Genomic DNA, 26690 nt, shown 5'->3' with positions numbered 1-26690 from the left:
ATTTTTGCTGTAGTTATTTGTTTAAATCTGTGTTACAGATTGTTTATTACTATTTTAGTTTTAGATTTAGAGAATTTTGAGATTGGTTATAGTTCAGATGTTTTCACAGAGAGGTTCTCAGTTTTTCACAAATACCATAAGAATTCCATGAGCCTAATTTAAATTACTTTTTAGTTTTGATATAATTTGAAATCACTGTATTGCTGAATGTTGAGAAAAAACTTAGAACATTTAAAAAACACATTTGTTGTTTTTGAGAAATTGCACAATCTTTAAGATTTCTTTCCTCAGGCTCTATTTAGCTTGATTTCTGGCTTCTTCCACTGAGTGACATGGCATATCTTGATTTGACAGGAGATAACGCATTTATTAGAGATGTCTGCTGGCATATATTCGTTTTTCTTTATTACTGTTTCAGCAGACAGTTACCTGCATAAATGGGACAACACATTAGAGCTCTCCTTTTCCTGTGGATACATTATTTATGACATACAGGGCAAGTTGAAAAGAATGTTTCTGTTGACAGTTTAAGTATCTTCCTCTTGTGGGTGTATATTGATAGTCCTCATAGTGGATTAACTTTACAGTGTGATGATTATTGTTCAAATACATATGCTGTTCATACACTTGGTAAACATACTTTAGACAACATTGAGAACGTTTAGATCTTAGGTTCTCAAGCTTTTTGGTTTGAGGATCCTTTTACATTCTTAGTTGTTGAAGACTTTAAACAGCATTTATTTATGTAGGTTGTATCCATGAATACTTAATTGCTTAAAGTTTAGAACTGAGGAATAAACAACATTAATTTATTTGAAAAATAGTAAACCTATTATATGTTAACATAAATAACATGTGCCCTATAAAAATAATTATATTCTTAAACCAAAAATCAGTAACATTTTGTTAGATAAGATGAGAATAAATTTAATATATTAATTTAGGAGTTATATGAGGGGAGCCTGTGTTTTAAATTATGGAAAATGTGAAGGGTTCATGCTGGTATACACTTTTATATAATAAGCTTTTTCATTTTAGTTTTGTTGCTTTACATTAAGAATTTTTTATGTTGCATAATGTTAATTATGTTTCAAAATAATAAATGTGCTTTAGAAGGTTTGCAGTAAAGTGAAGAAATTCATTTTCCTGTAGAGCTGGTTCATTGATTTACTTTGCATTTTTAAAAGCTTTTAATTTCAAACTCAAGAAATTACAGAGAATAGGATAATGAACTCCATGCATCCATCATCCAACCTTAATAATAATTGTGTTTTGCTAGTCTTATTTAACCTACTCTCCACCTTTCTTTTGTAAAATATTTTAAAGCAAATCCGAGACATCATATTTCAAAGTTGGTGGTATTTATTAAAACAATATATTTGTCGTAGGTAAAAAAAACAAGCTCTATAGCATAGGTCAGCAAACTATGGTCATGGTCCCATGGACTGGCTGCCTGTTGTTGAAAATGAGATTTTATTGGACTCCATCCATACTCATTTATCTGTTACCTGTCGCTGCTTTCATGCTACATGACAGAGCTGAGTATTTGTGACAGAGACCATATGGCCTGTAAAGCTGAAAATATTTACTATATGGCCCTTTACAGAAAAAGTTTACCTGATCTATGGAAACAGCTCTCTATAAGAAGAAAACTTTATTTCCTTTGGTCATTTACACTTAGGAGAGGTTCTTCTTAGTGCATTTGATAGACTGCAGGCCACTTAAAACAGAAAAAAAATAAAAGCTAAATTCAGCACTTTCTTATTAAATACTTTTGCAAACATCTTCTCAACTAATATGCTTAAGCTGGATTCAGAATGCAAAAGTTATTGTTGGCTACAGCTTTGGAAGAAATGTACATTTTCCTTCTATTTCAGACCTCTTAGAGAGACCACTCCTAGTAGTTACATTCATCATTTATAGTCTGAAGTTATTTTTTTCCCCTTATGAATTGCTTCATAGAACAGGAAAAAAGGGCCCAAATTGGGGGAATCCTTTTAAATTTACCAATATTTTCTATCAGTATAAGGTTTTCAGGCTTTTGATTATATAAGAAGCAATATATTCTTGCTTATTTCAAATGTGAAGTGCAGACTTAAATCTTCATGTTTATTTTGTGTTATAGAAATTCCATTCTGTATATCCCCCCACTCCCATTTCACAGTCCTATTAACCCTGTGTATATTGTATTACCATTTTTTAATCCTCTACTGTTACTGTCTTTCCCACCCATTCACCATTAATGAGCGCTTTTTCTCTTGGCTCCCTGCCCTCTAAATAACTAACAATATTGTAGTGTCATTTCCAGGGAATAGTTTCACTGAAAGGTGTCTAGTTGTCAAGCACAAACAAAATTGTCATGATCTGCTATTAAATATAGAGCTGGCAGCTGGTCTGTACTACTATATGGTCCGTTCCATCAAGGACCATATTTTAAGTTTGGGTTGTAAATAGTACAGTGAAGCATTCTTTAGAAGGTGTTTCTACACATTTTAAACTAAAGGATTAGCAGACAGACAGTTGCTGGTGCGTTGGGGATGACACAGCTTTCCCTTACCTAGTGCATATAACTCAGCACATTTGCTACATGCTTTTTAACACAGCTCTTTGAATAATGTGTGCTGGGAGAGTCCAGAGGCTTTTCATTTTTAAGTTATTGAACTCAAGTACTGTAAATTACGAAGTGAAATCTCTTCAATCCACATTGAAGGTATTTTAATAAACTTAAGAATTTTGGTTAATTTAAATGCATATCAAGGAGTTCTTCATTGAGCTTTCTCTTCTTTATTTTACTGTACTTTTTCACGTTTTTGGCCTGGTGATGATTCCAGGTTTTACTGCTTGGTAGCATTTAGTAATTCTCATGTGACTGAATTAAAAAATGATTTTGTGTTTACATCTTATATTTTGTAAGAATTCTTCCAAATGAAAATTTCATCCTTATTTAAAATTCACAGATTGAAAAGAAATTGTTTTAATCAGTTTTTTTAGTATATGATAAAATTCACTCTCTTAACTGTATAGTTCTGCAAGTTTTGCATTTTTAAAAATCAACATTTATTGATCCCTTATATGGCAGGACCTAGATGCCCTCAAAATAGTGTAGCAATAGAGAAGGTTTGTGGAGACACATAACTGTCGTGTAATAGGATGTGAAAAATTAATTTCATGATAGTACAAAGAGTTCTGAGAGTAATCTTCCTGAGGTCTGTACTTCTGACTTCTTCCCGGAACACCTCTTAAGTATTCTATGAACACCTCAAACTTAGTATGTCCAAAACTGAACTAATAATTTTTTCAGTGAGATTTGCTTCTTTTCCTGGGAGCTTTTGGGGCACATAGCAACAACTGTTCATTCATTGCTGCATTAGATGAGGGCATAGTTGTCTATGTGAAATGGCATCATTTGGCTATTTAGCATTTTGAAGTTAGGAGCTGTGAAAGAATCATGTTCCCAGTTCTAGCCTCACGTTAATCTGACTTTAAAGAGACCTAATATGTAAACATATGTATTAGTAATAGATCTTTATTCAGCTGACACAGGGTTCCTTCAAATATTGTTTCCCTGGTGCATTTAAGTTTTTTAGGAAATTGGAGAAATATTCTTAAAAGGTAAATAGTGCTAACAATATATTACAACTTCAGAGATGCTTTAATAATACTGATAATAATAGTGAATGCTTGTATAGAGCATAATGTGTACCAGGCACTGCCTGAGTACTCCCATATACCATTTCATTTAACCTTCACACAACCCGGTAAGGTAGATCCTGTTATTCCCCTTTTGTAGATTAGATGAGGAAATTGAGACACAAAAGTCAGTAACTCGCAAAAAATTGCCATTAGAGTAAGTGGCAAAACCTATATTTAAGCCAGGAAGTCTAACTCCCTCAGAGTCCCTGCTTTTGACATACTATGCTAAATTACATTTCAGCCAGTCAAACTTTGATTTTGATTTAGGAAATTTAGTTTACGAATCAGTGTTTACTAATTTATGTGTGACTAGTGTACTGTAATGAAGTGATGTGAAAGCTGAATAATTATTGTTAATTAGTGTCATTAGCAATGAGGTCTAATTTTTATAAGAAGTATTAGATGAAGTTGTTATTTTCATATTATCATAGCTTTATTTCAGTTTCCTATGCCTAATCACCAAATCTTTTTAAGCAAGGCCATGTCAATAACCAAGGGAAAGTAAAATTTTTCATTAAAATTGTATATTTGTTACTTATATGCTCCTTTTTGGATGCTCATATTTGTGATATGTCATAATTTTGGATATAAACATAGCTACATTGTTGAATATTTAAATATCTATTATATTTTATCACCATTAATGTTTTCCTTTAATTCATGATAAATTTACACTAAAATATGTGGATAAACTTATCCTTGTGCTTTTTGTAGAATGCATGTATTTGGAATATTTTAAGATATACATTGGTTTATAAATATAACAATGATGAGGAAGATTTTCAAATTATTTAAAATTGGTCACAGTCTTTCCTGAAAGTGAGAAAATGTGCGAAAGCTGATTGAGAATATAAAAAGTGCTATGTAGCAAAGTTGGTTATACTTAGTTTCCTTTCAGAAATTAAATAAGGAAATGTTTAGGTTGCTAGATCCAACTGGGTTAAGTGCTTGCACTGAAAAAATGTGTCATCTTATAAATGGGACAAAATACAGTTTTGAATTTGTATTGAAATATCTCTATCAGTTATCTCATGAAAAAGTAACGAGGCTTTTGAGTTTAGGGTAGTATGTCTATAATTACCAGGAAGAAAAATATGTTGCTCAGTCTTAGAAATGAATCCCTCAAATTCAGGGGGATGGCCATTTTGGTAATTCTGTAATGAAAATCCTTAGTTATGTGGAGAAAAATAGGTAATAGTTCACAGATCCGTCATTCAAAAGTGCAGTGTAGTTGCAAATTATTACACTGGAGAATGGGAATACCAGTTCTGAACTAGTTTGATGACAGAACCAGGACCTAGCTGATTCACAGGTACTTACAGAATTTACTTATCTTTAGTACATACATCCTACTGTGTTCCTGAGTGCTTGCCTAGATTCTGCCTGTTGGTGTTATGTAGCGTATAGTTTCTGTTCAGCATTAACTTTCTAAAACCTGAAAACTTGTGAATTCTGAAATACGTTTCTCAGATAAGGGATTGTGGACCTGCATCTACCTCATAGGCCTTATATGAAGATGAAATGAGATACTGAGTCAAAGCACATAGTTACTGTTCCCGGCACATAGTAAGCACTGTCCTGTTAGTAGTTGTTGCCATCATCTTTTAAAAAAGGTTATTGTCAACGTCTGATTAGGAAGCTTATAAAAATGATTCAAGTGCAGGGGGAAAGGTTTGCAGTTTTATGGGAAGAATTTTTATAAATACAGAGAAAAAAATGAATTGTCTACATTGTAGCCTGCAGTCCAGTAGAACTTTCTGCACTGATGGAAATTTCTATTTCTGTGTTTTCCAGTATGATAGCCACTAACGATATGTGCTTATTGCGTACATTTAAATGAGCTAGGCAACTGAGCAACTGAATTTTATATTTATTTTAATTAAGTTTAAATAGCCACATGTAGCAAGTATTTGACAACACAAGAAAAATGGAAAATATAAATTACACATGGGCCACTTCTTTTCTGGGTTGCTTATGTTTTTATTGAAATTGGGAAATACATTTTACGTGTTACGTCATTTTTTGGATTTAATATTTACTTCTAAATAAATAAATGCTGTCACCAGTTTACTTTTTGCTTCTTCTTTTCTTTTGGCTGCCATTGTCTCACAGTTCTTTAAAGATTTGGGGAATATTAACTTTGGTTACTTTGGCAGGTAAGATTTGATTGGGAGGTTTAATATTACATTCATGTTCCATTTTTGGGAAAGCACAGATAATACTGATGTGTGTTAGTTTCTTAAAAATGTTCCTTTGTAAATTTACATAATATATTTATGTTTAGTCTTACTCAAAGTCCCACGGCTATAGCTTTGAGCGTATTGTATTGTACTTGATTATTCTGCCAGTGTGCGTAATTGAATATGTAACAACGTGAGTTTTGGGTCCTCATTTTCGTTTAGCTAGTTTTGTAGAATTTCTGGTAGCTACAGAGTTAGCAATATGTTATACAGTATTTTGTTAATTGTTATTTTTAACATGCTGAGATTTTGAAAACTTGTTATTTTTAAATGTACCAAATTCAAAATTAATCTTTAAAAATGGTAGTGGATGGGGACACCTGGCTGGCTCAGTTGGTAGAATGTGTGACTCTTGATCTCAGGGTTGTGGGGTTTGAGCCCCATGTTGGGTATAGAGATCACTTAAAAAAAAAATCTTAAAAACAGTAGTGGATAAAAATAGATTCTTCAGTACCAAAATACATCAGAAAGTGGTTAGTAATTTTGGATAGGAAATTAAAATTTGATCTCTACCATTATATATTGATTGCCTCCTTACAGTGAATGCTATTGATAGAGAATGTAAATGACTCTTAAAATTAAGAAGATGTGTAATTTTATATAAAATAATAGTGGGTTTATGTATGTATGTATTAAAAATAATCTCTACACCCAACGTGGGGTTGCACTCTGCAACCTCGAGATCAAGAGTGGCATACTAGCAGGAAGGGAAAAATGAAGCAGGGGAAATCGGAGGGGGAGACGAACCATGAGAGACTATGGACTCTGAGAAACAAACAGGGTTCTAGAAGGGAGGGGGGTGGGGGGATGGGTTATCCTGGTGATGGGTATTAAAGAGGGCACATACTGCATGGAGCACTGGGTGTTATATGCAAACAATCATAGAACACTATTCAAAAACTAATGATGTACTATATGGTGATTAACATAACATAATAAAAAATAAATATGTAAGTGGGGAAAAAAAAAGAGTGCCATGCTTTACGGACTGAGCCAGCAGGGCACCCCAATAGTAGATTTTTAATATAGGGGAATGAATCTTTTTTTTATTTTGACAATTTGTGGGGTCCAAGCTTCATGACCATTTTTAAGTTTGCTGAAGAGAGTTCTGACTTCTGTAGGTATGAGACTAATATGCATTTTGTATTACATCCAAAGAAATGAGAATTGACTTATTCTGTGATGTATTTTAACACGTTAACATATATATTAATATGTGTAAATATGTTTTTAACATACTAAAATACATCACAAAAATATATTGGTGTGAGTGTGCTACCTTTTGCAAATGTATCTTTTTTGACATCTCTGCATAGATATTTTAAAAATCTTAAAATATCATCTGCCTTTTAAAAAATACTATAGTCATTAGGTTTTCTAACTGGCATAACATTTTTTCCTGGGACAGAATAAATAGAATTCACAAACCACTGTTCTAAGGAAGAGCAAATGAGAACTAATCCTTCATCTCTTATCTTTGACTGACTGCTTTCTTCCTCCCCTTTTTTCATGGATTTCTGCCTTGAAAGAACCATGTTTTTCCATGGCTGGTAGGGTGTTCCTAGCCTTTTGTGGCTTTCTCCCTTATTTCTATTTTATGTGGGTTGGTAATGTGTGTTTAATAGGGATAACAATACACTAGTAATATATTTCTGCCAATTATGGGTTAAATTAAACTTTTTGGGCTGGCCTGGCGATCAATTGATGCTTATTTCTACAACAAAAATAATTCTTTTTGTGTGGAATTACTCCCAAACCGTCAAACTTGGAGTACAACCCATTTCTGAGTCAAGTACTTTATTTTTTATTCTGCCTCTTCCAACCTAGAATTTGGGTTTAATAGTATCTTCTAATCCTTTGGAAGGATGTGAACAGAGATAATATTTGTTTTTAATATACAGTAAAACTTTACTTCTCTGGAATTTATAATAAAATTAAATATTTTAAAGGGTAAGTTAATATAAAGGACAATAATGCCACATATGAATGATTTAGATAGCATGGTACAGCGGAAAGGATTGTAGATTTGCAACCAGAAGATCTTGGTTCACTTCTGCATTGGTGAATTTTATATGCTAAGAACAAAATAACCCCCTTCCCCCCTAAAAAAACCCCCATAAAACCAAGGAAATGTTATGGGTAGGAGAACTGTTATATCAACATTTTATTTAAAATTAAATGTCTTTTATATTTCCTTATGGAAGCAATTCATGTTATTTTCTGAAAAAAAAAAAGTCAGGAGATGAAAGATCATAAAGAACACTTTAAACTCATTGACTTAAAGTAGTATTAATGCTTTGGTATTTATCTTTCTAGTTCCTTTCCAACGCATATTAAAAAATAAATACTAAAAGTTCATATTATAACTATTGTATAACTTGGGCTTTTACTTATATAATACCCTAAGCCCTTTCCATATTGATAAATATGGCATTATCTTTATAGCTGTGATAGTTTATATTCCATTATCATGTCTTTAAGCAATCTTGTTAAATAGACCATGTTCTTTCTAATATTTCAGTGTTGCAGATAGGATCGTAATTAACTTCCTTTATATACAGATCTATTCCCCTCCTTCTTTCTTTTCTCTCCCCTCCCCCCTGCTTTCTCTCTCTTTCTCTACTGTGTGTGTGTGTGTGTGTGTGTATGTATGTATGTATGTATGTATGTATGTGTGTGTGTGTATCTTTGAGCCTGTGACTGGATATTTCATTAGGACTAGTTCTTTTAAGGTTTTTGTTGACCTTCCATAAAGGCTTTAATGAGCTGTAATCTCACCAATAGTGTGTGTGTGTATATATACATATATACATTGAGTGTCAGTATTTGCCAGTATTGAGTAATGTGACATGTATTATTTATTTATAAATAAATTATATGTTTTCATTTATATGTAAATAAATATGTAATTGAAGTAAATTGACAATGTTATATTAATTTCCGGTGTACAACATAATGATTTAACAATTCTTTGCGTTATTCAGTGCTCACCAAAATAAGTGTAGTTACCATCAGTCACCATACAACATTATTACAGTATTATTGGCTATGATTCCTATGCTGTACTAATCATCTCCCTGTTTTATAACTGGAAGTTTGTACCTCTTGATCCCCTTTATCTATTTGCTCATCCCTGAGCCCACCTCTTCTCTGGCAACCGCTAGTTTGTTCTCTGTATTTAAAAGTCTATTTTTTGCTTGCTCATCTGTTTTGTTTTTTAGATTCCACATATAAGTGAAATTTTATGGTCTTTGATTTATTTTACTTAGCATAATACCTTCTAGGTCCAGCCATCTTGTTGCACATGGCAAGATCTCATTCTTTTTTTGACTGAGTACTCTTCCATTGTATGTGTGTACTGTATCTTTATCCATTCATCTGTTGGTGGACACTTGGGTTGCTTCCATTACCTTTGCTATTGTAAATAATGCTGCAGTAAACATAGGGGTGCATATATCTTTTCAAATTAGTGTTTTCGTTTTCTTTGGGTAAACACCCAGTAGTGGAATTACTGGACTGTATGATATTTCTATTTTTAAGTTTTTTGAGGAACCTCCATATTGTTTTGGGTGGATGGGTGCATCAGTTTGAATTCCCACCAGCAATGCATGAGGGATCCTTTTTCTCCACATCCTTGTCAACACTTTCTTGTCTTTTTGATACTAGCCATTCTGACTGGTGTGAGGTGATAGCTTGTGGTTTTGATTTGCATTTCCCTGATGCTTAGTGATTCTGAGCATCTTTTCATGTGTCTATTGGCCATCTGTATAGATTCTTTGGAGAACCATCTATTCAGGTCCTCTGCCCATTTTTTTTTAAATCAGATTTGTGTGTGTGTGTGTTGTAGGTTTTATATATACATATATATAAAATCTATCTGTCTCTGGGATATTAACCCCTTGTTGGATATATTATTTGCAAATATCTTCTTCCATTCACTAGGTTGCCTTTTTGTTTTATTGATGTTTTCCTTTACTGTGCAGAAGTTCTTTATATCTTGTTATAGTCCTAATAGTTTATTTTTGCCTTTGTTTCCCTTGTGTGAGGAGACATATCATAAATATGTTGCTAAGGGCAATGTCCAAGAAATTACTGCCTGTGTTTTCTCACATTTAGGTTTTTAATTCATTTTGAATTTATTTTTGTATATGATGTAAGAAAGTGGTCCAATTTCATTCTTTTGCATGTAGCTGTCCACTTTTCCCTACACCATTTATTGAAAAGACTGTCTTTTTCCCATTGCATATTCTTGCCTCCTTTGTCATAGATTAATTGACCATATAGGTGTGGGTTTATTTCTGGGCTCTCTATCCTTTTGCATTGGTCTGTGTATCAGTTTTTTTGCCAGTACCATACTGTTTTGATTACTATAGCTTTACAGTATAGCTGGAAATCTGGGATTGTGATACCTCCAGCTTTGTTCTTTCTCGATTGCTTTGGCTATTTGAGGACTTTTGTGGTTTTATTTATACATGCTCACATTTATGTATATTTTTATTCTTAGGTATTTTAAATATATATTGTCATGAAAAAATTATTTCAGCTTAGTTTTTAATTGGTAATACATTTACACATTTAAAGATAGTTCAGTTATTCAGTGAAAAGTTCTCCTATCTCTGTTGCCTGTTTTTTTTCCCTTTGAGTGACAACTTTTATTTTTGTGTATTTCTTCCAGAGTTTAGCCACATATAACACATGAATATATTCTTATTTTTTCACGTGGAGTGCCATGTTATAGACATTCTTTTGCATTTAAGAAAAAATTTAAAAAATGCATCGGGAGATCTCTGCATAGCAACATAAATAGAAAAGAGAGAATGTGTCTAAAGTCTTTCTAGTATTCTGTATTTGAGTTACTGTTTGATGAACTCTAAATAAAAACAAGGGAGCCCCTTATTATTCAAGGAAACTGAGACAACTTCTAAATGACTTACTTAATTTGGAAGGGGCTATAAGATCTTCATACGGATAAGCAAAAAGAAAAGAAAAGCAATCTGTAATCCCTTACCAAGACAGAGTCTTATACTTTGTGGTGTGTGTTTTTGTGTCTGATATAATTTACTTAAGTTCTTAGTAATTTTTAGTTATTGCTGTGATGTTTGGTACCCTTCCTTCCTCCCTGCCCAACTTAATACACGTAAACAGTTTTCTGTTATTAGACAATTGTTTTTTTGTATGGATTTCTTTTATGCTATTATTCCCTTGTTATTGACCCATTAGTTATTTCCAGTTTTTCCACTATTATTAAAAATGATGTAATGAAATCTTAATATCTATTACCTTAAGTCTTAGAAGAATTTTTTAATCTGAAAGCTTTTTTGATAGCAACTTCCTGATTTTTCTTCCAGGAAAGTTGGACTACTTACATTTCCATCTGCAGTTATAAGAGTATCCCCCTCCATTTCTCTCTGGTATTTAATAGTTGTGCTGTTTTACAGCTTTTTTTTTTTTTTTTTTTACTACTGAGTTTGAAAATATTGTGGCCATTTATATTTCTTTATTTGTGGGAATTTGTTCATATTCTTAGCACAATTTCACTAGGTTCTTGTTTTTCCCTGTTGTTTACCAAGGCATTTAATATATTAAAGCCATTGACCCTTTGTCGATCATATATGGAAGTCTCCCACCCCACCTCCCGTCTTTTGGTTTCCTTAAGGTTTGTTTATAGTGAGTGATTTCATTATGCAAGTTTTCATTTTTAACGTGGTTAAATCAGTCTTATACTTCTTTATTTCTTCTGCCTTTGACTGAAAGCCCTACCCTCAATTTTTGAATATATCATCTGGTATTTATATTTCAGGTTTTTAGTTTCTAAAGTTTAATATTTAATCCATTATTTTGTTGTATAGTGTCAAGGAGGGTTCTAAGTTAGAATAGTTTTTAAATTGGTTTGCCAGTGGTCTAACCACCACAAATTACATAAGCCTTCCTTTTCCCTCAGAATTGAAATGCTACCTTTATCAGATAATAAATTATTATTTTTGAGTTTTCTGCTTTGTTCCATTGAATTGTCTTTTCCTTTGCCAGTACTGCATTACTTTAGTTATTATAGCTTCTTAATATGTTTTAAAATTTGGTATTATAGTTCAGGGTCATCCGCATAACTTTTCTTTTTAAAGTATTTCTTGTCTCTTTTCCTATTTTTATTCTTCCAGATGAATTTTTAGGAATCATTTTATCATGTTCCAAAACAAATTCTAAGTGCAAATTTTAAGCAGTTTCATTTTTCTTCTTTTTATGATTTTTGCTGTACACTCAGATTTCAGACATTGGTCTTTGCAGTTCATTTTACTTTTAAAGTTGATTAATAATTTTATAGTTAGAAAGTTTATTTGAAGCAACACTGGATAGAAACTGACTAATGAATGAGTTGGTTAACTAGTGCATGATTAGAGACTCTGAAGAACTCCGTTTTCTTTAATATTTGTTTTTCTTGCTTGAATATAGAATTGTGCTGTGCCTGCAATGTGTAAAAATGAGCCGAACTGTCACCTCAGTTTTAAATTATGCAGTTATTGTCTTATTTTTGAATGGTGAGCATGATTAGAAACAAAAGACTAGTTTAAGTTTTTATAGGTATGTAAATCTGTATTCTAACAAATTATTTATATATAAGGGCGTCTATGCAATATAAATTATAGAAAATAAAGGTATTTAATATATTCATCATATAAATATATGAGCTAATTTAAGCCATCAAACGTATTTTATTTTGACCCTTTTAATGAACATTTTATAGTATATCTATGCACATTTATCACTGTATAAACAGAATACCAGGTATAGTTTCATCTTTTTTACACTGAAATTTCATTGTTAATATCATGTGTTGCAATCCACTTGTACTTGATTAATGCAATTAATTCTTAAAAAAGTCCTCATTGTAGGGGCACCTGGGTGGCTCAGTCGTTGGGCGACTGTAGTGATGCCCTAGGGCACCGCAGAGGTACTTTGCTCCTATGATAAATGGTCCTACTTTGCTATGCTGTTTGATTTTATATATTTTTACAGAGTTTTATGCCCCCCCCCCCCCACAGCTGCTAATTTTGCTGCTATCAGTGTGCCACACTCTGGCAAAGTTTCACTTCCCCCATTTTTTCAATGCTGCTTCTGGTCTATGATAGACTAGTAGTCAAATTTATTAGATTTGTGTATAAAATAAGAGTTCATAAGCCAGGAAAGCCTGAGGCACTCTTTGGAGAAAAATCATATGACCATTGGTGCATAAACTTAATATCAATTTTGAGAGTTGAGTTTACTTACTTCTTAGTTCTGGTTTTGGCTGTATTTTTAATAGCTGAAATTGTCAGATGGCAGGTCAGAGTTTATTTGTAAGTCCTATGTTTGGGACTAAATCTGTTTTCTCAATGAAACCGTTTGAGGAATTTAGTTAGGTTGCTGGGTTAGTTCAGTACACACAACCTTTTTTATTTTTTTATCCATAAAAAATGTCTAAAGTAATCAGCTATGCCTAATTATCATTCATAGCATTTTGAAGAAGTAGGCAAGGCCCCTGGCTGAGGTTGGCGAGGGCAGGAGGCAGGGAAGCTGGAGGGGAGGGGTAAAGGTTTGTAATGGTAAACAGCAGTTAGGGAGTGAAAGCTAATTAGGAATATGCTTAGTCTTGCCTAAGTTGTCCCGGACTCAGCTGAGCTTAGTCAGCAATTATGAGGGCTCTAACAGTGAGGTTGTATAATTTCTATAGCAGTGCTTAGCTGCTGGGCATAGGACTGGAAAAGAAGGATGATTGGACTGCTTTAGGGATTTGAAGGGCAGATGTAGCAGAAGAATATTGAAATTTAAGATGTTGGAGGTTCTAATCCCTGAGCCTCAGCTGGTGGGGAGGATGGAATAGAAAGTATGAAGGAGTTGATCAATTTGTAGAAAAATGGGAGAAAAAGAAGGGGTTGGAGATTTCAGTGACGTTTTAAAATAAGTAGATTAGAAGCAGTAGTTATGAGAGCTGAAGGAATAGAAAATGTAACAAAATAGAAGCATCAGCTTGGACATCTCATCCTCTAGGAAGACCTTCCTTGCCTGTTCGGTCTTGTTAATTGCCTTCCTGTGTGCTCTGGCCCCTCGTACTGTACTCTTAAAAAAGTCCTCATTGTAGGGGCGCCTGGGTGGCTCAGTCGTTGGGCGTCTGCCTTCGGCTCAGGTCATGATCCCAGGGTTCTGGGATTGAGCCCCGCATCGGGCTCCCTGCTCAGTGGGAGGCCTGCTTCTCCCTCTCCCACTCCCCCTGCTTCTGTTCCCTCTCTTGCTGTTTCTCTCTCTGTCAAATAAATAAATAAAATCTTAAAAAAAAAAAAAAAGTCCTCACTGTAGGGCAGGGATCTTGTCTGTTTCTGTTCCCCACTGTAAGCTTCATGACTACAAAGATTGCTTTAATTTGCCTGTTTTACAGTGCCCTGGTACCTATGAGGAGCTTAGTAGGTGTTAAATAGAATAAAGAGGAAGTCGGGTTCATAGTGGGTAGTTTAGGAAGACAGTCTTCAATGGGAGTTGCTAATGTTGAGAAGAGGTCAGAAGTCTTCAAAATAGAACAGACAGGAAATAGGGGTATGGGTAATCTATCTTCATACTCTATGTTCATACTAGAAATTCAAATTAGTGCTTTATTTTGGTTGTCCCCTTATTTTTTACGGTTTTGAACATTTGTATATCATGCATCAGGTATTTATTTTGCTTCCTTACTACGGAATTGAAGTTTTACCATTCCCATTAATCTCTTTGTACATTAACTTTAGTTTCTTCTTCATCTTTACCTCATGCAAAACATTTTTAGTTGTAACACTCTATATTTAGAAAATCTCTGATTTACTTGAAACCTCTACTGTGTCCTTAGAAAATTGTAAGATCAATGTAGTGTTTGGTTTGTAGAAGGAAGTATGGTCTGGTGGAGTCATACAAGTATGAGTGAATCCCTTTTAGTTTTTTCTTTTCTTTTTTTATATTGCTGTGAGATTTTTACTATTTATAAAATTTGCATGATAACATCCATCTCTCAGGTTTCTCATATGAATTAGATCATGTATGTAAGCCATTTACATAGGAGATTGATAGGTGTTCAGTGCAAATCTCTCTATAAGTGTCTGCCTTTTAAATTAGTTTGACTTTATAGGATTATAGATAGCATTGAACCTCAGCATATCTTTGGAGAACCACCTGTCTGCCTTCATTCAGAAACAAAGCAATCTGTTAGTGTCAATTACTTAGACTGAAGGGAAAATTTGAGAGTCTTTAGAAATTGTTTAAGGCGGTCTTTTTATTTACTGATAAAGAAGCTGAAGAGCAGAGAGATCAGGTGATTTGCCCTAGGATGTGTAGTTGGTTAGTTTTGGGTTCCAGGATCATCTACTATTAACGGCTCTGAAAGTATAAAGACTTCATTCATTTAGATACTACTGGGATGTCTGAATTTCCTGGTTAGAACCTGACTTTTAACTGACAAAAAGAGCTTATCCTTAACATTTTTTGTTGCTTTTGTATGTGTTATAAGCTTCCTTTAAAAGATGTAGTGATGGAGTGGCTCAGTAGGTTAAACGTCTGCCTTCTGCTCAGGTCATGATCTAGGGGGTCCTGGGCTGCTCAGTGGGGAGTCTGCTTCTTCCTCTCCCTCTGCCCCTCCCCACCACTCATACTCTCTTTCTCTCAAATAAATAAATAAATAAATAAAATCTTTAAAAAAAATACAGTGACCTAATCATGACCACATTTCAGCAGCCAGATGTTATTTTTACAAATTATTCTTTGGTTTGAAGTTAGTTTTTTTTTTCCTTCTCTCATCAACTCCCAACATTTAGTTTAAAGCAGTGCTACCCAGTGTAGCCAGTATGTGAACTGTTTATCATTGGTCTTTTATGAGATTAAGTAGCTTGAGCCAGATTGTTAACCAGTCCTCTGCTTCCTTCACTGAGATAGTTTTCCTGTGAGAAAAGCTGAGTTAAATGGTGTGCATAGGATGCAGTTGGTTCACATTTCTGGTGCAGACTCCTCCTCTCATTGTGAACTTGTAATAAGTCATTCTTAGACTATCACTAAAGTAAACATCTTTATTCATAAATTCCTTCAGTGATCATTTACTAAGTATATATGGTATGCTATGCACTGTGCATACATTTGCATAAGTAAATAATTTAAAATTGTGAAAAGGACTGTGAAAGAAAATGTAAAAGGTACTAAGAAATAGTGGAATGTGTGAACTTAATTTAGGGAAAGCCTCTCTCAGGAAGTTCATTTAAGCTGACACCTGAAGGATCGGTAGGCTTCACAAGGAGTTACGGGAAGAGGAGGCATACGACCATCACTACATAGGCATTGTGCGCTGACATCTTTACATATATTATTACATTTATTAGCTTTGTTAGTTGGATAATATGATTCCCAAATTTTAGATGAAGAAAACTGAGGATTGAAGAAATTCAGTAACTTTTCTCAAGTTACCCAGCTGTTAAGTGGGCACTGGGATTTCATTAGGTCTTTCTGACTCCACAGCCAAAGCTTTAACCGCCATGTTATATTAGGGAGATTTGAGAATATTTTCTTAATTATTAAATAACCTAAGTTATACCTTCCTATTTTACTTTTTCTCATTTTTACACCAGAGCCCTGTGTTCTGTTTCTATAATTAGAGTTAAGTAGGCCATGTAGGGGGATACACACATAAATATTAGATACACAAATGTGTACACATGTATATATACCTATATATTTATGTTTATATAACTTTAGCTTTTTCTGATTTTAAAATTAACACATTTGAGAGATTTTGGAATCTCTAGAAGAACAAAAGAAGGAAATAATCTCATGATTCAGAGATAACCACATTGACATTTTATTATGCTTCATTATTTCAGTATTTAGGCATTTATTATTTTTTAAATTGTAATCAAAATTATTTACTGATAGACATACAGTGTTCAAATGAAATATACATCTATCTGTTTTTGGAATACTAGTAATTTTTCTCATAGTTTCATTTCTTAATATATTGATTTTGGCCTTCATATAGGTAGTGAGAAGGAAGAGGCTTCACAGTTTTTATGAAGTTAATTAAAAGACATTCTGTTATAGTCCTCTTTGGGAGTCCAATTTGGTAAATCATTCTTGAACCTTGTTGATCTGATGGAGTGACGTTTTTATAAGAGAAATTTATAATCTAATTTCTGTTCTGTTTTTCTCATTTTTAAGGACTATAAATAACTTTAAAGAATAAGACCTAATCTTGACTTGTAGTTTACCATTCAAGAATATTATGCTAATAGTGTCACTTTTTTTTTTTATGCCATTACTTTTCATTAACTGATTTTCACCTACTGCATGAAGTCAGTTTTGTGTGTACAGAAAAATAAGCCATTTGGATTTCAACCTTCTATTTAAAGGACAGTCCCACAGGATTATGTTTCTTTCATTTGAGTTTTTTAGTCTCTACCATGTGCATACTCCTTTGCTTTTGTAGACAGACCCCAAGGATGCCAGAAGAGTTTAAAAATATGTGGGATATAAGCCTTGTCGCATTTTATGTTTATTAACCAGTTTTAAAAAATATTAAAGGTCAGATTTTGTTTTTATCAAACTTAACATCTTGCCTTAAATGATATATGCCTATTCCTTTTGGGTTCATTGTGTGTCATAGTGATTTGTGTTGAGGTATTTCTTTTGTGCACATCTACCTCCAAAAGATTTTTAAATACAATTGCAGAACTTTACATTTGTAACTTGAGAAACAAGGAAACACATTTTAAAAAGAAAATCAGAACGCCGTTCCATAACAGTCATATATAAATCAGTGAAATAAAATTCATTTTAAAAAGCATGATAATTGTTCACTGTAGTTTAATTTACTATAACTCTTATTTCTAAGCTGGTGAATGTAAATCAAGTTTAGATATTAGTCAGATATCATATTATTCACATGTAAACCTTAAAATGATGTGTGTAAATAATTCTTTCATCTTAGCTTCTTTCTATGGTAGTAAATTTTTATTGAAAATGTCTCCAGTTTTTAAATATAATAAAGTACGACCTTTTTTCCTTTTGTAGCCATAAAAGTTATTTTAAAGTATTTTTCCTTTTTTCTTTATGTAGTATTTCTTTAGCATGTCTTTTTTCTGTACCTGTTATCAAATCCCTTTTCTGTCCTTTTATTTTTTTGTTTAGATGATTGTTCATCTCTCCATCCAGTCACTCATTAATTAGTTCAATAAAAGTTTATTTAATTCCTATTATATGTAGGCATTTGGCTAGATGATGTGGAAATAAAGGGGAGGAAAGAAGGAATGGGAATTCCTTTGTATCTATGCTAGCAACATTATGAAGTATGACTCTTACGTACCTTTTCTTGTGGGATCATCACATGGAAATAGATTTTACGATTTCCATTTTACAAATGAAGATTTGGGTTCAGAGAGATTTAAGGATTTGCATAGAGAACAAAGTTTATAAATGACAGAACTATGATTTTGACTCTAAGAATATCTGATTTTGCAGTGTTGCTTGCCTTCCTACATGGGAGACAGGTAAATAAAATATACTTCTTGTCTTCCTGGGGTGTATAGTTGAGTGTTCTCTGTGCTTTGTGAAGATGTGTACAGGGCTGCTCAGGAGAGGATGTGAGGTTCGAGCTATCTTCTCAGTCCTCCCATGCAACCAGAGAGTCTCCTTTAAAAATCCATTTCACTTATTGGGCTTTCTCATAGTATTTCAAGTGAAAAATGGATTTTGCAGTTAAAAAGAAAAAAGCTTCAAAAGAAAAAAAGAAAAAAACTTCAGATTCACTGGTCTAGAATTTTTATACGTTTACATATATGTGTGAGTAGAGAGATGGTCTCATACACAGAAACTGAGACAGAATGATAGGAGATGAATATGAGGGAATGATGAAGATAAATATGTGAAAAGAGTTGTGAATATACTACTGTGGGAATACAGAGGTGGGTAAGAGGATTTTCAATTTGGAGGATGAAAACTTGTGAAAATAATGCCATTTGAGTCAGGGCTAAGGTAATATTTGGCACTGTAGAAATTTGGGGGGAGGGTAGCAGTGAGGATGGGTAGGGAACATTGCAGGTAAGGGAACAGCATGTTCAGAGACCTAGAGGAAAAGATGAGGCATATGGGCAAATAGTTTAATGTGTCTGGAGAGAAACTTGATTATAGGAAATACAGACAAAAACAGGTGATTGATATCAGAATATGGAAAGAGTTGAATGCCTGACTAAGGAGTTTAGACTTTTCCATAGGTAGTGGGAAACCTTTAAAAGGTGTTTGGAAAGATAAAGGTATGAAATGTGTTGATACTGATTAAGGAGGATTGATTATAAGCAGCACATAAGATGGATTACCTATTGCAGCAGTCCAGGTAATGGCAGTGGGAATGGAGACTAGGAACCAAGTATGAGTGATAATGCGAAGTCTGGGTTGTTAGGTATTAGGGACTGATAGAATTAGTGAATTAGTTACGAAAGATGATTCCAAGGTTTCTGTCCTGGAGGAATGGGAAACTGATGGTGCCAAGTGGGGATTTTTAGTGTTGAGTTTTATCATTTGTATCTTAGGTGATTCCAAAAAGATATGAGGAGTTTATCATAAGTGTTTATAGTAGCATAGAAAAGACAAATCAAGATGAAGCCTAAAAGGAGTAGGGATACAAAATTAATCCAGGAGGTAAAAATGCACAGCGGTGCATTATAATAAAGGTACTCTCTGGTTGCTGAGGTGGGACGAAAGTGTACTGTCAAGCTTCTTAGCAACTAGGAAAGCATAACACTATATACTGTCTCAAAGCAAAGCAGATTCACAGTCTGTGCACAGCAGTTAGGAGTATAACATTTTTTGGTGATAAGGCCTGTGAGAATTTTCCTTCATAAAAGGCTTTTGGGCCACTTAGTTATGTAGTCAGCAGTGTCTCTAGTAAATATAACATTGAGTATTCAGTTGATTCTTTCAAAATCTTTGACTTCAAGCTTAGGAAACAGCACTCTTAGGTAAAAGCACATTTTGTTTATTTATTTATTATTTATTTATTTATTTATTTATTTATTTATTTATTATTTTTTAAAGAGACTAATGGAAAGTCTGATCTCAAGATCAGTAGTTTCAAATTGTGCTTTCTGGGGCCATGGAAGTTTCATCATGGAACTCCAGCTTCCTGTTCTCTCATTCCCATTTTAATCAGAGCAGCTCTACATTTATTTCTTTTATAGAGTGGATTTGCATTTTAAAACTTGGTGTTTGAACAGAGTTTGAACAGAGCTTTAAAAAGTTTGAAACCGTTAACTTATAGCAGTGGTCTCCAAGGTGGAGTTCAGGGAAAAATATGAAGACTTTTATTTATATATTTTTATGCCTTCTAATTTCAACTTTCATGAATAATTTATAAGGCAAATAATATGTTAGAAATGTAACAGATATATAATTTATAAACAAATAACAGTTGTGGTCATCAAATGTATATTTTACTGATGGGTTACATTAAAAAGTGAGCTGAGCTAGAGGAATGAAAAGACTAACTTTTGAGATAATTTTTAATGAATGTTATTTCACAGAGTTTAGCCTTCAAAACTACTTGGTTTGCTGAAGATTTTAAAGTTTTATTCTCTGGTAAAAAACCTGGCTAGCTTCTATTTTGTGTTGCCATCTAAAGGCACCAAGCACGTTCTTTTAGTCAAGTGAATGGAAGTTTAAACTTTGTTTTTGTAGTACTAAATTGTAATGACGTATATTGGATGTTCTTGAGATTTTTCTTAGTATCTTGACATACTTTATCTCCTTTCAATCTCAAAACATCCTTGTGAGGCAGGGCAGGCAGGTGCGTAGTTTTTCTCTTATTTCACAGATGAGGAAAGCCATGCAGGAGAGTAAAAGGGCTCTAGAACAAAGTTCTTCCACTTTTCTGCCTTTTTCATTACCTTTTGTGCCTCTTTTCACTGCCCTGTAAAAATGTCTTCTTAAAACATGGATCTAGGGCTGCAGATGCAAAGACCCAAAGTAAAAGATAGATGTCAAGGATTCAGTAGAAATAAGCATGGTTAGATGAAAGTCAGGAAGAAGACATTGAATTTTGAATGAAAATGTTAAATACTCAGGCATCAGATGGTAAAAACTTTTCTTCTTGTTCGCAAATTCCTATTGGTTGTCAGTGGCTCCCTGAAGACCTGAGCTGAGAAGGATTATGGTTATACAGAGTCTCAGTGGGAAAAAAATGCATTCAAGTCTGCTCTGGGTGACCTTATGCTGACCAGGAAATACTACTGAAAATAATCTCTCCCCAGAATATAGTAAATATGGCAGAATCATAGTATTTGGAAAAGCCTTAGAGAGCATTATGTAGTTCAGTACTGGTAAGTGAAAGTCAGAAAAGTGTTTTGTCTTTTTATAACATGATAACTGTGCAAATACATATCAGTCTCCTGACTTGAAGCTCAGTCCTTTGAAAGTCCTTTAAAAGTCTAATGTGATACTAGAAAGAATTGGGGTGAGGTGGGAAGCTTGGAGAAAGCCCAGCAAACTAAATGTGAAAAAAATCCAGAGGAATAATTTATTAAGACTATGTTCTGTGACTAGAACTAATCTTTCTTTTTTTTTTTCCCCTTCTTACCATGTAGGCAAGGATTTATTAAACAGGAAACAAACCATTAAACATCAGCAATTAAAAGGTTAACAACCTTACAATTAAAAAATCTTGTTCATCAAATTCTTTTTTTTTTTTTGACACTCAAGAAAGAAGGTTTGATTTTTGTTTGATAAGGCAACACATCTTCCTCAGAATAATAATGTACTGAGGTCTCAATAAATGCACATTCATGTGGTACCCAGAGAACAAGGAGAAAATAAGACCGTATTCATCTCTAGGAATTGGAATAGTGATTTGGGGATTGAACATTTTTCATAGGATTAGTCTTTCCTTTAGACTTTCTGATTTCCTGGCTATCATACTTTTTCTTTTAATTTTGTTTCCTTCATAGAGCTACCTACTAAATACTTAGGTGCTCTGAGCAAGTAGACAGTGGTCATGAGGAATATTTTAACATTAATACAGCCCTTTTGTTCACATAAATCAGTTTGCTAGATTTTGATTTCCTTGTGTGTAATGGAGACATTCCTAAACTCGTAAGAATGAAGCCTGCTTTGAAGAATAGTAGATGGCAACTCTTAAACCACTCTTCTTATAAATAGTCCCTTATACTTAAGAGATTTAAAAAATTCTGTAACTACCACTTGTTTTATTGTCTCCCTGTCCTGGTCCTGAGTCTTGGCTTATCACATTCTTTATTTTTTAAATGGCCTTCCTTTCTCCATCCACTAGGTATATTCCTCTTTTTGTCTTTAAGGCCAGTTCACCTTTCATATTCAGGTGTTTTTTTCTCCAGGTCTTTCTAGCTAAGAATAAAGTGCTGGTTCATACACAACTTCCTTGCAGAACAAAGTTGATATGCTTTTCTCTGTTCTTAATTTTCGATGGATTTAAAATTTGTGATAAGCATATCTTTCTGTGGGCTCTTAATTATTATTGATGTGCCTATCATAAAGCAATTACAGCTTAATTGATTATGTTATTATTCTAGATGATGTTCAAATCTACAGCTGTGGGCTCTCCACTGGAAGTTTGGAATCTAAGGCAGTGCTCATATGGACACGAATGAAAAGATGGGAGTAGCGCATGAGTGGGCAAGTAAGGGCATATCCTTGGTATATACAGGTAAGAGGAAAGTAGGCTAAATAAATGAGGGACTTCTCAACTGTGTAAGAACTAAGAGGAAGTTGAAAGTTCTGCAGGCTAAGAAATACCTTCAGAGGAGATAAACTTAATTGGAGCTCTGATAATCAAACTCTTAGTATACTGTAGAATCCAGCAGATTTTTTTTTCTTTGTCTTATCTACTTCATACCATCTTTTATTTCTCTAAATTAGGAAATTTGATTTATTGTCTGGTCTGACAGTTTTTCATATAGACAGTTGTCTTCTGTTTATTCCATACAGTAATCATGGAATGGAAAAGAGAACTAGGCATCTGTGATTATAAAGTACTTAAGAGTAAAAAATTAGTATAAAATCTCAAAGAGGGGAATTAGTTGGAAAATCAAAGTCTGAAAGTCCTGTCTGCTTGAGGCCTCTGCTGGCTAAGATTCTAGAATGGGTTATTAAAGGCATGATTTGTGAGCCATCTAGAAGGTGAGCACCAGAAGGCCGATGGTTTTACTCATTGGTAACCATGTCTCACAAACTCTGTGCTCTGTCAGGGCTCTACTAGATCTGCGTCTCAAGAACGTAGGACAAATACAGTGTTTTTAAACTTCAGTAAAGCATTTGACAAGTTTGTGGTGAGACACCATTGACAACATGGATAAACAGACTGGTACCTAGTTAATACAGTTGTGCAGCTTAATAATTTACAAAATATCTCAAATTATTGAAGACCTTGTTTTATAAGAAAGAGTTAGGCATCACCGGCCCCTGTTTCTTGTTCAGAGTGGATAGACTGAGGAGTTCTCTTTAGTTTTGAAAAGTTGTCTTTTGGAGGTGGTAGTAAATTAGACTTTGTATCAGTCTCTCGGAATTAGGAATAAACTACCAGCTGCTCTTCACTCAGCATCAGAAAGAACTCTGGAACAGAGATAAAGTAGACAATTTCAGGGAGCTGGTCGTATATGGACAAGTTGGACATCCCCTTAATTGAATGTTGTTTTGAACCGGATGTCTCAAACTTTGTTGGGGACCTTGTGAAAACGCAGATTCTGATTCTGAAAGTGTGGCTGGGGCCTGAGGTGCTGAACTTCTGTGCAAGCTTTCAGGTGCTGCTGGTGCTGCTGGTCTGTGGACCACACTATGAGTAGTCAAATTTAGACTCTTAAGAGGATTTCAGGACTGGAAAGTTGACAGTATGTATGTAGTAACTGCAATGATTTTTCCTGATTGGGTTGTAGACACTTTACGTGTGTTTATCTTAGTTTTCACAGAAGATTTTCAAGGTAGGTGGTACATATCTTTACGGGTGAAGAAATTGAGACACAGGGAGCTTAAGTAGCTTGCTCAAGGTTTTAAAATTGATGTAACTGGGATTTATTTTTTAATTTTATTTTTTATATATTTTTCAAGTTTTTATTTTAATTCCACTTAGTTAACAGTGTTATATTAGTTTCAGGTGTAGCATATAGTGATTCAACACTTCATATATCACCTGGCTTCTTACAACAAGAGTTAATGGTGTAACTGGGATTTCAGCTTAACACTAAAACCCTTGCTAGGTCTATCATATTTACAAGATTCTATGATTTTTGTGAAATTGATTTTCCCTCCATAGAAATAGTTTCTTTTTTTTTTTTTTTAAGATTTTATTTATTTATTTGAGAGAGAGGATGAGATAGAGAGAGCATGAGACGGGGGAGAGTCAGAGGGAGAAGCAGACTCCCTGCCGAGCAGGGAGCCCGATGCGGGACTCGATCCTGGAACTCCAGGATCATGACCTGAGCCAAAGGCAGTCGCTTAACCACCCAGGTGCCCCATAAAAATATTTTCTAATTGTAGACATTTGCACTATTCAAATTGAGCATGGGGATAAAACACCGACATCATTACCCAACCAAATTTGTTGTATGGGTTTGATTAAACATTAAAACATATTGTCCAATAAATTTTTAAAATTGTAATATATATGTACATATATGTATATATATATATATTTTTTTTTAAAGATTTTATTTATTTATTTGACAGAGAGAGACAGCGAGAGAGGCAACACAAGCAGGGGGAGTGGGAGAGGGAGAAGCAGGCTCCCCACTGAGCAGGGAGCCTGATGTGGGGCTCGATCCCAGGACCCCGGGATCATGACCTGAGCCGAAGGCAGACGCTTAACGACTGAGCCACCCAGGTGCCCCTACATATATGTATATATTAGTTGAAAAATACTGGCAAGTATAAAAAAGTCCTTTATAGTTTCTACTATTATCCAAACATAGTGATTATTACCATTTTGAGTTTCTCTGATAACATGCTTACCCCTCTACAACTAAAAAATTGAGATTGTGTTGTTTATAATTAGGATCTTTTTTCCTCCACTAAGCACAGCTTTAATAATGACAGAGACAAAACTCTTCCTACTTTACCCTCCCCTCATTTTCCCCTAACCACCAGCAACACTACCATCTTCTCCTAGGCTGCAATCTCCTTTTCCTGTTCCTTGCTTCTCCCAACGACGGCTGCCAAGTTCTGCGGCTGGTTTCTTCGTAACCTCTCTTCAGTTTAGTTGTGTTTTTTCATATTTGGGCCCAGCTTTTTCTTACTAAATTAACAACTAGTAAATCACTGTGTCATTCTTAAATTTATTCTCTCGGTTCTGGCTGCACATAAAACCTTTTGTCTTTCTCTTCTCACATCTTTTCAGTGATTTCTGATGAAATAAGCATGAACACTTGGGGAGTTTAAGCTAAAGCCAGTGAAGCATCTTCCCCTATCAGCTTTTATTTTTAACCAGATCTTTTTGTCTCTTCTTGTCCATTGCCAGATAGGGTACGAGTTTGCATACTTCCTTTTCTAAAATGTGGTATCTAGGATTTCGTACCTGCATATGTACTTATTTCATTTTAATAAACGATTCTATCTTACTCTACCTTATTAAAGTTGTTGGTGTGATCACTAAAACATTACGTACCAAATTAAAAATGATTGGAGAGGTTTGTTGACATTTGCAGATGTTTAAACAGCTTTCTCTTCTCCCCAGTTTTTTATTCTTTGAGTACATGTCTCATCTACCTACCATCACCTGTGGCTCCTGGCCGGGGCATCTTTTCTTGGTGGATCCATACAGACTGAGTAATATAATCTCACAACTTTATTCCTATCCTCTGCCAGAAAAAAAGGAGCTAGAACTCTTTTGTGGCTTCTCTAAGAATTTTTGTTTTTAATAATAGTGGAGAAAATGGTTGTAGATGAAATTGGGAGGAATAGTACGTGTCAAAGAGTTACTTCCTAGAATTATGTACATAATCTTTGGTAGGCAAAGAAAATATACATTTATCAATGGATCTTTGGGAACATCAAAGATTTAAGTGAGTAAGAATTTGAGCAATTATAATTAGAAATTAAGATTTAGGAATTAAGGCTGCCTTGTTCACTTAGCATGAGTGTGGGTGTATAACCCTTTTTAGGTAGGACAGTGAGACCATGGTAAAGGGAATGTTATAGATTATTACAGAAACTAGGATTTGACTCCAGATCTGACTGACAAAGGCCATGACTGAAATCATTTTTGTTTTAAAAATTTTACAAATAAGGAGGATTATAAATTCCTTGTGTTTAATGTAACAGTATATTTTTTAACTCCTAAAATGGTATTTTCTTTTAAGATTTTATTTATTCGACAGAGAGGGTGAGAGAGTACAAGCAGGGAGGAGTAGTAGAGGGAGAGAGAGAAGCAGGCTTCCCACTGAGCAGGGAGCCTGACGTGGGGCTCGATACCAGGACCCTGAGATCATGACCTGAGCTGAAGGCAGATTAACCATCTGAGCCACCCAGGTGCCCCTAAAATGGTATTTTCACGTCACATAAAGTATATATACTGTGTGGTGTGGACATTGAAGAAGATTATTGATTATGATGATTGGCTAAGAATTATTTAATTCCTTGGAACCTTCATTTTCTGACCAAACCTGACCTAAATCTTATCCCTTGGTATACTCTTCAGTTTTATTTTTTCTTAATCTCTTTGGTTCTCACTGACCAGTATTAACTTAAAGATATACTTTGGGAGAATTTGGA

General features: G+C 34.1%; 1 protein-coding gene across 2 annotated transcripts in view; it reads left to right on the top strand.

The window, feature by feature from the left end:
* The window catches only part of SUPT3H (SPT3 homolog, SAGA and STAGA complex component), a 535970-nt gene that overhangs the window by 14132 nt on the left and 495148 nt on the right, over positions 1 to 26690 (top strand). The gene's annotated exons all lie outside the window — the stretch shown is intronic.

The sequence above is a fragment of the Mirounga leonina genome, unplaced genomic scaffold (genome assembly GCF_011800145.1).
Source record: "Mirounga leonina isolate KUSES-001 unplaced genomic scaffold, KU_Mleo_1.0 Mir_53, whole genome shotgun sequence".
NCBI lineage: Eukaryota > Metazoa > Chordata > Mammalia > Carnivora > Phocidae > Mirounga > Mirounga leonina.
The sequence above is the reverse complement of the archived record's forward strand: the minus strand, read 5'-3'. Positions and strand labels throughout refer to the sequence as shown.